Source organism: Quercus suber, unplaced genomic scaffold (genome assembly GCF_002906115.3).
Source record: "Quercus suber isolate HL8 unplaced genomic scaffold, Cork oak 2.0 scaffold_991, whole genome shotgun sequence".
NCBI lineage: Eukaryota > Viridiplantae > Streptophyta > Magnoliopsida > Fagales > Fagaceae > Quercus > Quercus suber.
Window position 1 is genome coordinate 24,103 of NW_027070406.1, and position 15,863 is coordinate 39,965.

The 15,863-nt window shown below is 41.9% G+C and overlaps 1 non-coding gene across 1 annotated transcript; it reads left to right on the forward strand.

The window, feature by feature from the left end:
- The first annotated feature begins 5,899 nt into the window (after positions 1-5,899).
- LOC136065493 (U6atac minor spliceosomal RNA) lies at positions 5,900-6,025 on the forward strand. The gene has a single exon (XR_010627132.1). It is a non-coding gene; the product is annotated as a U6atac minor spliceosomal RNA (small nuclear RNA).
- The last annotated feature ends 9,838 nt before the right edge of the window (positions 6,026-15,863 follow it).

Genomic DNA, 15,863 nt, shown 5'->3' on the forward strand with positions numbered 1-15,863 from the left:
ATCTGTCGAGCCTCTCAATCCTTTTTCTTATTGCAATCTCGACACCTCTTCGACACCTGATGGATCGATCAAGAAAGTTTCTGTCCCCTCGACACCTCCTCGACACCTTGTCAATCGATCGAGCTTCTGATCTTTGAAATTTGGTTTTGCACCTCAATACCTCTCGATACCTCCATCTGTCGAAGGCCATTTCTCTCGATACCTCCTCGACAGCTTCCTCGATACCTCTCAACACCTCAGCTGTCGAGATTTATTGAGGTGTCTATTTAAGATATTTTCGCGATTCAGATTTCATACTCTCGATCTCTCTCGATCTGTCCGTGGCTATTCACCTCCCAAACACCCTTTTCTTACTCAAATCTTCAAACCCTCTTGATTTTCGGCCTTCCCTTGGTCTTAATCACTTGGTAAGTGCATTTTTCCCTTCCCTTTTCATGCATTGCATGTTTTGAAACCTAGGTTTTGGGATTTTTTTGAAATTTTTAGGGTTTTTCAAAATTGATGAGTCTTTATTGAAATTTTGGGATGGTTTTTCATTTAAATGCTTTCAAAATGACATACATTACATTCCATGTGCATTAGAATCACATTTACATGCATTTAGATGTGTGCTTTATGCTGTGTGCTGGTAGGATTGGATTCGGCTGAGCCCATGATGTCTTTTGCTTTGCATATCACATGCTCATGCATTCCCATGCATACGTTCTTTTTGTTCATCTTATTTGCTCTATTTTGAACTGTGTTGGGACTTTTCTGATTGTCTCCCTCTCTATTTCTTTCTCCTTCTTTTACGTTAGTAGTGTCTATGGCACCCAAACGTAAATCCACTCCTGCTCGGAACCTTTTGCGTTCTGGAGCTTCCTCTTTTTCTGACTCTACTCCTATTAACCTTCGGTTTCGTGATGGAGATGCCCACAAGGCATTTACGGAGAACTTTTCTCGACGAGGTGTTCATTCGGAACGCCAAGTCATTCTGGCGGACTTCGCCGACACTGACCTTCCCTCTGTCATTCACAGTAGGGGATGGGGGTCATTATGTGACATTCCGGTCACTTATCCCCTTGTGCTAATTCAGAAGTTTTACTCCAACATGCACGGGATAGATCGTTCAGTACCTCTCTTTTTCACTCGCGTTCGAGGTATGCGCATTCCTGTCACACCGCAGCTAGTTATAGATATGCTTAGGGTTCCTAGGATAGAGTTTCCTGACTATCCTTCTTGTGAGCGTCTGAGGACTGTGTCCAAAGATGAGCTCATCTCCGCCTTTTGTCAGCGCCTTGCTGATTGGGGTGAGCATCAGTACACATCATGTAGACCTTTTGCTAAAAGTCCTAGATTCCTAAACATGGTGATGACATTTGTACTCCATCCTCTCTCTCACTATAACTCTATCACAGAGCCTCGTGCTCGATTTTGTTATCACTTCTTGAGCATCTCACTATAGATTTTCCTTCTCACTTTATTCTTTCCATCATAGATGTTCATCTTGATTCGGCGTCCCGTGATAAGCTCATCTTTCCTTCCGCTATCACGAGGATCTTACGCCATTTTTTTCGTTCCCTTTCCTGTGTCCAACCACTTCACACACATATCTGCCATAGATGCTGCTATCATAAAATGTAGTGAGGCTCAGTTTAGGTCGCGATAGACGGATTCCACTCCTCCCTCCCGTTCGGCTCCGTCCAGATCTGCTCCATCCAGATCAGCTCCATCTACATCTGGTCCTTCTTCATCTACGGGCGATGTATCTCTAAGAGACATTATGGCGCAGTTGCAGCGCATGGACACTCACCTTGATACACTCTCTGCTGAGCTGTATCAGGTGAATGTTCGTGTTGGTTGTATTGCACAACGGTAGGCGACCATGGGTGGTTTTGCTCCAGAGGCTACTCCTTTACCACCTACTCCAGCAGCTTCAGATTCTAAGGATGATGATGATGATGATGATGGAGATACTAGCTCTACTGATGAGATGTCTACATGACACTCTACCTTTTGTCACTTGTGACAAAAAGGGGAAGTAGTTTTGGGTTATGAGAGTAGTCATTTTAGGGGAAGAGTTAGTATAGGACATTTTGATAGGGAGAGTGTTGATATTCTTGAGGGATGTAGTGAGGTTTTTATGTATCTTTTCTTTTCTATTCTTTATAGATACATTGATCTTGTATATGAGGTCCTTTGACCATTTTTACATACATTGTACTTATACTTCTTTATATATGTGGATGTATGTTTCTTTCACCTCTCTCTTCATGTGTTGTTTCTTCTCTATCTTTATACACATGTTCTTTATATTTGTATGCAATCTATTATTTCTGTTTCACACAAGATGCCTTGATGAGTTTTTTTTAAAGTGTTTCAGAAATACAGGTTGTCAAAGTCTACTTGCCATAAACTCTCTTCTTGCAAAGTTTTTCAAGAGTTTGTGTTAAGATAGATTTTATTGTATTCAACAAGTGAATATGAGTTTAGTGATTTATGACTTCCCTCATATGTTCATTTGCTTGTAGTGGTTTTGTCACGGATTGCCAAAGGGAGAGATTGTTAGAACATATGTGTTTTCACTTATTAAGAACATATGTCACTTATTTATGTAAATTAGCTAATCCTTTGACAAAACGCACTCTACTTGTAATTGGATAGTTTTTTGTGTTTTTAATACTTCAAGAAACAAGGTTTTAAGGTCAAGTGTTGAAGTTATCAAGTCTGTCCAAGAAAAAGCAAGCTGAAGTGCAATTTCATTAAAGCTCGACACCTTTTCGATAGCTACTTCGACACCTGCTATCTGTCAAGATTTAATATTTCAGATTTTCTGATCTGATTTTCTTGGGATCCGTGAATATGCTTTTGGGCATTCCTTTCTCCAAACCCTAAACATATAAAAAGGATTGTTTTAAGAGCCGTCTAGGGTGACATAAGTTGCAAACTCATTGAGCAATCTCTGTTCAAGCAAATTGTGATCAAAAGACGAAGTTCTTGACCTAATTCATCTTCTCTGAAGAAGTTGCTGTGTATTTGCACCATAGGATTTTGTGACCAAGCATCTTCCTGATCTTCATCGTGTAGGATGAACTGAAGAACTTTGCAGCCAACCTTTCTTCCTTCAGTTGGTGTTCTGAAGTCGCGTACTGGGATCCGCGCATTGGTTAGTCACGTACTTGGGAGCCGTGCATCAAAGGTGGGAACTGTCGCTACAGATCAAGTCCAATTGGGTATTGGGATAAGGGTTCAACTGTAGGTTGGTAAGGTACTTGGGATTCCTTTACTTGTAACCACTTGATTTGATAATAGTGGAGTTTCAGAAGTGGTGACCTAAAAATCACCCGGTGGGGTTTTTGCCGCGAGATTTTTCCCCATTCGTAAACAAATCACCGTGTCATTTATTTTTTGCTGCATATTTAGTTATTTGGTGATTTATTTGTGCTTCCATGCAATTGCATGATAAATTGATTAATTAATAACTTGGCTAATTAATTAATTGGTTTAATTACAAGGGGTCATTCAGATTGTGGCCTATCACAAAACACTCTCTTCGATCTACCCATAAGCCCATGGCCGAAGACTCGAAGCTCTACCTCTCACAACCACGAGCCACCGAGACTTGATTGATGAGGACGACGATGAGACGGGGTGGCCGAGGAGTCATTTCGTGGTCGGGATGGCGTCGTTTGACGAGTGGCTGAGGAGGTGGATTATGTCGTTTTGGTGTTGGGGTTGGTGGTGTGAAATGATGCTATTGGTTTCGAGGAGGCAGAAACGACGCCATTGGATTTGCTCCAAACCCCGATCTGCTCCTGATAAGAACATAAAAAAGGAAAGAAAAAAAAAACCATTCAGATCTGGGTTAGTGTTTGTGTACAATTGATTTTTGTGGAAGAATTTGTGTACAAATTTTGGAATATTTTGGGTTTCTATTCTTCTGTTCTTGGGATTGAATATTCTAGGTTTATTGTTCTTGTGTGTTCATGAACAAGATGAATTTGGAATAGGACTTTGATAATTTGAATGTGCAATTTATGAGTTTATGGGGTTTATGAGTTTATGGGTTTCTAATCTTATTGTTCTTGTTCAAGGATCTGAGATCTCCATTCATATGATTTTTTTTTTTTTTTAATTCTGTTTGTAATTATTATTATTTTTAGTTAAAAATAATAAGTTAATTTTTTTTTTAATTTAGATGCTGATGTGACATTTTTTAATGCCAAAATATATTTTTTTTAATTATTATTTTAATGTGCCATCAACAACGTCAGCTTTTTCTGTTAGCTGGGTGACGGTAAGGACTTAAATATCACGTGTTAATTGGTTAAAGGATTAAAAGTGCATTTACGCATAATTATTGTGTTGGGTTTCTTAGAAAATTGTCTGTTTGGTTACCCAGAAAATGCTGGGATTTTTTTTTTTTTTGTCTATTTGTTTATGGTCGGATTCATTTGGATTTTTGCACCACGTTGTCATTTTTCAATGTTTCTTTGGGAAGAGATTCTTGATTTTCTTGGGGAAATTTTGAATAACCTGAAAATCAAAAATGCTATATAAAAAAAAAAAATATATATATATATATATAGAGAATTATAGAGATTATTTAATTTTAGTTAAAGACATTAAATAGTTAATAGCACATGACACTATTTAATTGGTCCAACTAGCAAATGTCACAATATGATGTGGCACTTAATGAACACATCAGCAAACCACTAACGAAAGTAAACTTCAGGGTGTAAAATCCAATTTTTCAAATTTTGAAGCATAAAATCCAAGCAACTCCAAACGTTAGGGGGTGTATTTTGCAATTTACCTTAATTTTTAAGAATAGTACATATTTTCTCAGCCAAAAAAAAAAAAAAAAAAAAAAAAGAAGAAGAGAGTATGAGCCCATTTAGTTGGAGATTTCTAGTATTATTGTTTAAAATTATGTGAAAACTGTGTTTAAAAAGTGTTGTGGAAACACATATTTTCAATTATGTGAAAACTGTGGTTTAAAAAGTGTTGTAGAAACATGTGTTTTCAGTATTCATAAAGTAAAAAATGTGTCTGGTACCGTGTTTCAGTGTGTGAAAAAACATAATTGTATGTTGGTATGTGTGTGTTTTCTTTTTAAAAAGCTAACAAGTGGGCCCATGGTTAGAGAGAGAAGTCAGTTTTTATTTTGTCCAATTGAGTGGGCCTCATGGTTTTCAACGTATTTACAAAAGTATTATTGAACAATATTGTTTGAAAACTGAAAACTAGTTAAAAGAGTTTTCTAAATTCAGTGTTTAAACACCTTAAAATGAGTAATGTTTATACACTAAAAATGGTTGATTAAACACCAATATATATTTGTTTGGCCTTTTGTGTACTTCTGCGCATTAACAATTTCTCTAGAAGAAAGTGTTTTTTAGTTGGCAACAAGAATTCGTTGTCTTTTTGCACAGTTTCACAGGCTGCATAGCCCACATAGGTACATGGGACAACACGCCTTTTGCACAGTTTCACAGGCTGCATAGCCCACGTAAAATTATATTTCCATCCCTTTTTTCAAAGGAAGTACCAAAATGAAAAGACCAAAAAATCCTTAAGTTTATGCAACTTATAAATGCTTTAAAGGGTAAAAAAGTGACTTCATAACCTATAGCATCACACACTTTTACTGGTATTGACCAAGCAACAAAACCAGAAGACTCTACAAACTTATAAAAAAAAAAAAAAAGACTACAAAACCACCATCCAAATTAATGCAAAACAAAACCACTTAAACTCTTTTTTTTTTCTTAATATATATAGTACACATAAATAAGACATAGGTCAAAATAATAAGTAGGGACAAAATAAACATTAGCTTCCCACCAAAAATAAAAATAAATAAATATTAGTTCAACGCCTTCTTGTGTTGTAGTGTTTTTCAAGCCCACTAGGAGTGTTCGTAAAAAGGAGAGATAGTTTGCATCTCCCCTGACAGGGACGGGAACTGCTTGGGTCAGGGACGGACCCAGAAGGGGGCAAAGGGGGCCAGGGCCCCCCCGGGCCCAAAAGAAAAATTTTAACAGGTTAAATTTTCTTTAAAAAAAATTGGGCCCCCCTTAGTTTTACCTTGGGCCCCTCCCAAAAATAAATATGAACCCTGCCTGACTGCCCATCAGATTCCGGCCAGCCCATGATCCATGTAAAAAAAAAAAAAAAAAACAAACAAACAAACTCAGTCCAAAACCAACCCAAACGGAGAAGAAAAAAACGAAGGAAAAAAAAGAACAAAAAAGAAAAGAAAGGAAAGGAAACTTGAGAGCCCATAAGATTCCGGCAGCCCATGATCCATGTAAAAAAAAAAAAAAAACAAACAAACTCAATCCAAAACCAACCCAAATGGCCAAACGGAGAAGCAAAAAACAAAGGAAAAAAAAGAACAAAAGAAAAGAAAGGAAAGAGAACTTGAGAGCTGAGACTGAGAGCCAGAGGCGACACAGAGAGATCAGAAATAGAGAGGCGAGAGTGACAGAGAGACCCACCCCGATCCCGTGACGCCGCCGCCGCCGCTGACGCGACGCCGTGTTGCTGTGACGATTGCGAGAGCGAGACGCCGAGACCCATCTTGTCAAGAGCGAGAGCGAGACGCTGTTGATCTTGCTACCAGTCACGCCGGCGAGACCCACTTGCTGCCGCCGGTTGCTCAAGAGTCAAGACCCACTGCCACTTGCCCCCACCGCTCACAGGTATTTACTCTTACAGTTGCCTTCAAAATTTAATAAATATAAAATGTTTGTGATATAATCTGAGAATCTGAGATTCACAGAAATTGTGCTTGTTTGTGTTTTTACTGATGAACTGAACTGATGTAATGTTGGTGATTGACTGATTGTGAATTGAAATATTGAATCTGTGCTGCGGCTGCTGCCTGTGGTGTTTTTTTTTTTTTGGCTTTTTGGCTGTGACTCTGTGACTCTGTGTAACTGTGTTTGTGACTCTCTTATATAGATAAGAGAGATAGAGAGAGAGAGAGAGTAGAGTTTGTAGTTGTAGGGATTAATTTTTCCTTTATTGACTGGTAGTTGGGCATAACAGGGACAACCAGACAAGTGAAGTTGGGGTTGGGCAACGGACAAAACAAAAGGTTGACAACTTTACCTTTTTTTTTTCTGTAAGGTCAATTGGTGTCGGCAGTGGGCAGTGGGCAGTGGGATTCATTGGGTTAGTGGGTCAGTGTTAGAAAGAGGGAGACAATTAGACAACACAAAGGCATAAATAAAGGCAATCAACACATAGACATAAATAAAGGCAGACTAAAGACCAAAAAAAAAAAAACAAATCATATATTATAATTTATAGGAAATTGTCACACAAATTTAAGAAAATAATGGTGATTCTTATTTTATTTGTAGATCATGAAAAAATCAATTACAATGCTTGATTTTTTCAAAAGAAAAGGTTCAACTTCAAATTCTTCCGAAGTCAATGTGGAATTGCCAACAACTAATGTTGCTATTCCAATTCCAGAAAATGTGGAATTGCTAACAACTAATGTCTTGGTTGTTAGTTTATTAATACTATATGGATGTGTATTTGAAAAAAAAAATTCGCTTATCTCCGACCCCCCCAACTTAAAATCCTGCGTTCGTCCCTGGCTTGGGTAAACCATAAACCAGTTGCCCCGACTTTGACGTAAGAAAAGTCCAAAAGCACTAGTGGTCTAGGACTATGTTTCAATAATACTAATCCAGTATTTCTTTAGTGTTTCTTAACCAATAAAGCATATCTTTGGGCCTGAAAAACACTACAACACAAGAAGGCGTTGAACTAATTTTTTTTTTTTTTTTTTTTATGGGAAGCTAATGTTTATTTTGTCCCTACTTATTATTATTATTTTTTATGTGAATGTCCCTACTTATGAATGTTACGTATGCCATGGTAGTTAATAACAGTGATGGTGTCGGTGTGACTCTTTTCAACCACCAGAACAGTCTCAATATTTAAATGTTGAATTGAGTAAACCATAAACTAGTTGCCACACCTATGTTTCAGTACTGAAACATGGTACTTATAAAAAAAAAGGTACTGAAACATAGTACTGAAACACTAGTCTCTCCAACAGTGGAGGATGTGGAAGCCCTTGCTGGTAGGAGGGCGATTTCGTTTGCTCTGGATCTTGGCCTCCAGGATGTTATTTTTGAAGGAGATGCTGAAACCATTGTAAACTCCCTTGTCTCTGATGATGAATGTATGGCCTCCTTTGGTCATCTCATTGAAGACTCTCGGCTGCTTGCAGTTAGTCTCAGGGCTGTTGCTTTTTCACATGTAAAAAGGAAAGGGAATAGCGTAGCGGACAAGTTAGCGAAACTTGCCCGAGAGTCCCTTTCCCCTCGTATTTGGTTTAATGACATCCATAGTGATGCAACCAATCTTGTATTGTTTGACAGAAGTTTCTGTTGATTGTTGAATGAATTGATCTCCTTCTCAAAAAAAAAAAAACACTAGTCTCTCCAGTTCAGTACTGAAACACTAGTCACCCCACTAGGGAAACTGGTGTTTCAGTACTGAAACATAGGCGTGGCAACTAGTTTATGGTTTACTCAATTCAACATCGACTAGTGTTTTCCTTTTGAAATGTTTTTTTTTTTTGAAATGATCGACTAGTGTTTTCAGTACTGAGTGTATGGTTTACTCAATTCAACATTTAAATATCGTGCCCGTTCTAGTAGTTGAAAACAGTCACACACCGACACCATTACTCAATTCAACATTTAAATATCGTGCCGTTCTGGTAGTTGAAAACAGTCACACACCGACACCATTACTGTTATTAACTGCCATGGCATATGTAACATTAATTTTGCATTACTGTTGTTAGCAGCACATAGCACACGTGACATTAATTATTTTAAAAAAATTGTATCATTCATAATATTTTATAATAAATTTTAAATAATAAATTATTATTAATTTTAATTTAAACTTTATTTTACTTATAAGTAACCGTTAATAATAATTTATTACTTAAGATTTATTGTGAAAGTCAATGTTATGAATACCATTCTAGACCCCATTTTGGTTTGTTTAGTAAAACGAAATATTCGATATCAATCTATTTCGACATACCGTTTCAAAGTATTTCGGAGTTTCTAAAAAAAAATTAAAAATAATATATATTTATATTTTCTTATACAACATAAAATTATGATCTAAATATGTAAACCTCAAATAATACAAATCATTTAGTTATTACATAACAATTACTGTTTTAGAATATTAGAACATAAATGTGTAATTAAATAATGAAAAACAACAACAAAAAACAGTACAATAACAGTGTGTGTGTGTGTGTGTGTGTGTGTGTATAGGTAGGATTGAGATCCTGTGCAATACCTCCTGTGGGGGGGTAAAAGCCCAGAGCTACTTAATGGGCCGGGGCGCCCTGTTAAGGATTATTATATTTCCGAAGAGCAATAGGTGGTTGGAACGGCCCATCTGAAGGAGGAGGCCAGAAGTAAAGGGGAATGCCGTCCGAAGAGGTCACTGCTGGTCCGAGGCGTCCTACTCCTCGGCCAAATTAGCCTTGATCAAACAAAGTGTGGAAGACCCGAATAACCTTCCTAACAATCTCAATGATAATGATAAGTCTGAGTGGATCCAGAGATGATCAGAACTAAAGAAAAATATCTAAAGGAAAAGCTGTTACCACCGCATTTAATGCGCTGCAACAGCTTTTCTGGCCGCATTTATGTGGAGAAGACCCCTGAAAGTGCAACCTCAGCTACTGCCACTCACAAAGAACTAAAGTAGACACATGACGTGACATGCACTTGAATAGATGCGCGGATGAAGAACAGGTGACGATGGAGATGATAGGAAGGGATGCTATATAAAGAAGAAGGGTCCCTGATAATGAAAAACGGAGAAAAGAGAGAAAAAGTGAGAGAAAAGCTTTACTGTAGCTTTGAATGCGGTAATCACTGCTCACTTAATAAAACATCTCTTCGGATATTCATTCATGGAGTTGTTCAAGCTTTAGTTCATGTTATCGTCACTGCACGTAACCTAGCCAACTATTCTGTGCTTCATAACCAGCCCAGCTCTTTGCCCACTCTCTACAAATTCATTGTTCTGGGTTGTTAGGCCTCTAACCCATATCCTTTGGGCTTGGGCTACAAAAACAACCCTACAATTGGTGCCGTCTGTGGGAGAGCTTGTGCAGGGGTGGAGACAACAGTAGGTGATGGCTGAGCAAGGTGAACAAGAAGCGGAGTCTAGGGCATCTCAGCATGAGGACCTTTTCTTAACCTGGAGCAAAGACAAGACCGCAAGGGTAGCGTGCACACCATACCCCCTGGTCAGAGTCAGTCACATGGCGGAAGCCACATGTCCCATGCAGAGAAGAACCGAGATTTGCAGCGGGAGGTTGAAAAGCTAAAAAGGGAGTTACGCCATGCAAAGAGGAAACGGGCTTCCTCGTATTCTGATGAGGACCCTGATGATGAGCCGGACGTCACTTATCAACCCAAATCTAGAACACCAGCCAGCGAGTCCTATACCTATGAACAGGAATCTCCTCACAAGGGGCAACGCAGAAGTCCATCACGTGGAGACGTCGGAAGCGATGCCATGAGCAAGGCTCTAAACCAGATTTCCAGGTCACCCTTCACGCGCAGGATCGAAGAAGCTAGACTTCCTCGGCGCTTTAACCAACCAATGTTCACCATCTACAACGGCAAAACAGATCCTGTGGAACACGTGAGTCATTTTAACCAAAGGATGGCTGTCCACTCCAGGGACGAAGCGCTGATGTGCAAGGTTTTCCCTTCCAGTCTTGGGCCAGTTGCCATGAGGTGATTCGATGGGCTGAGCCCAAATTCTATCAGCTCCTTCAAAGAGCTCACCCAAGCTTTTGGTTCACGATTTGTCACATGCCGAAGAGTGGCCCGACCTCTCTCCTCTCTGCTGTCTTTGACCATGCGGGAAGGAGAATCCCTGAAGGTGTATTCGGATAGATATTGGGAAATGTTTAATGACATGGATGGCAATTTTGACGCAATGGCCCTAGAAACGTTTAAGCTCGGCCTCCCTACTGATCACGGTTTAAGGACATCCTTGTCTGGTAAACCCGTTACTAGCATTCGTCAGCTAATGGGCTGCATTGAGAAGTACAAGAGAGTTGAAGAAGACCAACAACAAGGGAAAGGCAAGGAGAAGGTTATCCCCCTGGAAAGAAGGGATTTCAGGGCACACGACTGAGGACTGCAGGAACTTGTGGATTCATTTGGAACAATTAGTCAGCGAGGGGAAATTGCGACATCTCCTACATCACACCAGTGGCCGAGGAGGTCCGATGAGCGCGGACTCCCGGAGGGATGATCCTCTGAAACCCCTTCTGGGAACTATTAACGTTATCTTTGCGGCCGCAGGGAGAACAGGATCCTGGCCATCCAAGGTCATGTCGGTGGATCGGTTACATGCGGGGGAATCTGGCCAGGGTCCGAAGAGGTGCAAACTTGATGATCAGCTGGTTTTAGGCTTCTCGGACGCCGACAAGGTGGGCACTGTCCAGCCTCATGATGATGCATTGGTCGTCACCCTCAGAATTGGGGGTACGATGTGAAACGGGTGATGGTTGACCAAGGAAGCGCTGCGGAAATAATGTACCCTGATCTCTACAGGGGGCTGAACCTCAAACTTAGTGACTTAACACCATATCATTCTTCTCTGATCAGCTTCGAAGGAAGAGTAGTTACCCCGAAGGGCCAAATACGACTGCCTGTGCAGATTGGCTCAGAGGTGGTGGAAGTGGATTTCATAGTTGTGGACGTTTTTTCACCCTATACGGCAATTGTAGCCAGACCTTGGCTTCATGCGCTGGGGGCGGTTTCTTCCACCTTGCATCAGAAAATCAAGTATCCTTCCGAAGGCCGAGTTTGCAAAATCCGGAGGGACCAATCTGTAGCTAGACAATGCTTAGTGGCTGCCATTCAGCACGAACCCAGAGTCGAGTCATCGACCAGAGCCGAAAGGGGCTTATAGCAACCAAAGCACCGGTTAGCGCCCACAGAAGATCCAGACGAGGGCGCAGGGTGCGAAGATTTGACAAAAGTCCTCATTGGGGATAATCTCGAAAAATTCTTCCAAGTCGGATCCCAGCTACCCTTGCAAGAAAAAGAGGAGTTAGTGCAACTTCTTAAGGAAAACCTCGACGTATTCGCTTGGAATGCCTATGAAGCCCCTGGGGTGGATCCGGACTTCATATGCCACCGTTTGAAAGTAGACCTCCTGATCACCCCTAAGAAGCAGCCACCTCGGCGTCCATCCAAGGAACACGCTAAAGAGGTCAGAGAAGAGGTAGCAAAGCTCAAGCAAGCTGGGGCTATTAAAGAAGTTTTCTACCCAGAGTGGTTGGCAAATACCGTGGTGGTGAAGAAGAAGAGCGGAAAATGGCGAGTATGCGTGGACTTTACCGACTTAAATAAGGCATGCCCTAAGGATCCATTCCCCATGCCTAAAATCGATCGACTAGTAGATGCCACCGTCGGACACCCTCGAATGAGCTTCTTGGACGCGTTCTAAGGCTATCATCAGATACCCTTAGCCTAGGAAGACCAGGAGAAGACTGCTTTTGTGACTCCCATAGGCAACTATCACTATAAGGTGATGCATTTCGGCTTAAAAAATGCGGGTTCTACTTACCAGAAGATGATGATGAGAATGTTTGAACCACAGTTGGGAAGGAATATCGAGATTTACATAGATGACATGGTGGTGAAGAGTAAAGTGGTGTCCGAGCACGTGAAGGACCTAGAAAGCACTTTTGAAGTTCTTAGGAAGTACAAGCTACGCTTGAACACTGCTAAGTGCTCGTTTGGTGTGGGGTCAGGCAAGTTTCTAGGATATATGGTGACTTACAAGGGAATCAAGGTCAACCCTGATCAGATAAGGGCCATTAATGAGTTATAACCTCCTCGGAACCCCAAGGAAGTTCAGAAACTGACGGGGATGACGGCAGCCCTAAATCGATTTATCTCTCGATCAGCGGATAGGTGCCGGCCTTTCTTTTCCTTGATTAACAAGTGGAAAGGGTTTGAGTGGACAGAGGAGTGTTCTGTGGCCTTCCAACAGTTGAAGGATTATCTAGCTCGACCGCCAATCATGTCCAGCCCTGAGCCCGACGAAGTCTTGTTTGCATATATCGCTGTAGCTACCCATGCCGTAAGCTTGGTGCTGATCCGAATAGAGGGCGGTGTGCAAAAACCCGTTTACTGCGTAAGTAAGTCGCTTCATGAAGCCGAGGTCCGTTATTTACCGTTGGAAAAGGCTATTTTAGCAGTGGTGCACGATACACGAAAGCTCCCACATTACTTCCAAGCCCATACAGTCGTCGTCCTCACCCAGCTTCCGCTTAGGGCTATACTTCGAAGTGCAGACTACACTGGGAGAATTGCAAAATGAGGGACGATTCTAGGAGCTTTTGACATCAAGTATATGCCACATACCTCGGTCAAGGGCCAGGTGCTTGCTGATTTGGTAGCCAAGTTCACAGAGCCCTGGCTAGAAGAGGTAAAGCTGACATCGGACATGGATGAAAAATCGGTTGGCATGATTTTTCAACAAGAGCCTTCCCTNTCATGCCTGTAGTCCTCGGACCAGATGATTTGGGTTAGTTAACACCATGTTACGATTCCTTTAAGTGTTTAAACTTAAATCCAGTCATGCCTGTAGTCCTCGGACCAGATGATTTGGGTTAGTTAACACTATGTTACAATTCCTTTAAGTGTTTAAACTTAAATCCATTCATGCCTGTAGTCCTCGGACCAGATGATAGGGGATTAGTTAGCATTGTTACAATTTCATTAAATGTTTGAACTTAAGTCTCTTAAGTAAACACTCTATCACAGCTCTCTAACTGCTTGAATCTAGATCCAACGTAACGGTTCTTATTGAAGTGTCACTCTCTGATGAGGTATGATTAAGATTCCTGTACGTGTTTAGATTAACCCTAACCTATATTGCCTCTTAGTCTTTTGTACACATTTGGAAAGGCTTGTGGAGCTTTTTGCTATAACCCCTGTAGTTTTCGTTGTTTAGTAATAATTCTCATACATTCTGCCCCTTTCTAACACCAGTCTTAGTCATGCGAGTTGTTAGCATGACATCAGGATCACAATAAAGTTAAGGTACAGAACTTTAATAGTAATAGTGAGTTGTATTACACACAACAAAGCAAATGAATGCGAAGGAAAAACTGCTTCATTAATCAGGAAAATATCTTACAAATCTCTTACAAAAAGAAAAGCACAAAGAAAAGGGGGGCCCTATGTGTTTACTCTTGAGCTGAAGGAACCACAGGGTCAGCAACCTGGCCTGTCCGAACAGCAGCTTCTGGGGCCTGGCTCTGGGACTCAGCAGGAGTCTTCTCTTCGTCTAACCCTTGACCTTTGTCTTTGGTTGGCTCAACTGGCAGACCAGCCTCCAAAAGCTGTGGAGCAGGAGGAGAGTTAGTCTCTAGGAGCTCTCGGATCTCTGGATGATAATACGTGCTCCCAGGTAGCCTCAGGGGAGAGTCCGAAGGGACCCCGGCGACGTCCAGTGCCTTAAACCAGGTTACGTCGCAGTACTCACGAGCAACCAAAGCAAATTGCTCCGTAAGCTGCTTCCCAGTCTCGTCTACTCCTAGCTGATATGCCGCTTTCCTCTCAGCTTCAACTGACTCCTTGGCCAGTTGAACCGCCTGCTCAGCTGCTCGGGCGCCCTCCTTGGCTTTCTAGAGTTCAGCCCTGAGACCCTTCACCAGCTCCCTTTCGGTCGCCAGGTTGATCTCTGACACGCGCAATTGTTTGCGCTACTCCTCGGCTTGGGTTTCGGTGTTTTGGAGGCCGGCCTTGTAGTTGTCCCTTTCCCGGGTCATGGCCTTAAGCTGCTCGGATGAGCGAGCATAATCATCCTTCAGCAGACCAAGAGCCTTCTCTATCTCGAATTGAGACTGGGCTGCTACTTGGGCCTCGAGGTAGGACTTTTTGTTCCATTCCTTAGCCACGTAGATCTGCTGAGTAATCTGCATGACCACATTTTTAGCACAAGATGAAGAAAGGAAGCAATGCAAATTAAAAATGGAACCCAATTAAGAGAGCAAGTCTATTTACCATGGCCATGTCCCTCTTAAGGGATAAGAAGAGCTCCTGCTGGTTGAAGCACCTGTAGGACTCCATATCGTGAGGGAGGAGGAGTGGTTGTTACAGGGCCTCAGCAACGTATCCTGCCCTTCCCCCATTATAATTCCTGAGGGATGTATCCCAAAGGATGGGGGTGCCATCCAGCTTAAGCCTTGGGGACCATATGCGAGGTCCTACTCCTCGGCAGACCTCAGCCCCGACGTTCTCGTCACGGCTTTCAGTGGAAGAGGCCCTTTTGCCTCGGTCCCTTGTTGTCTTCTGCTGCTTGCTTACTTTTGGGGGCACCCCCACCTCCCTCTCTTCAGGCTCATGGGGCCTCTTCTTTTGTAAGTTTGTCATGGGCTTCAGGCCGAGTTCGGGAGCCTTAGGGGGCGCGGGAGGCAGGATCTCTACTAGCTGGGAGGTCCCAGCACCTTTCTGCTCAGCCTTTTGGCCCCTATTCTTCATCAGGTCCCAGCGCCTTTCTGCTCGGCCTTTTGGCCCCTATTCTTCATCAGGAGCTTCAAGTCCATCTCTTCGTCCGAAGAGTCATCGGGGAGGGCAGTTATCAATAACGGGTGGACACTAAAATGCCTGTCACCTCCTTCCTCGGCGTCTGAAACCTCTACCATTTGGTTTGCCCCTGAAGCTTCCCCTCCGAAGTGGAACTTGTCTATTTGTTCTTCTAGCGAGGAGGTGGAGGAACTAACCTTTTCGCCCTCAACCTCTGGTTCGAGGGGAACTTGCTGTAGTGGCTGG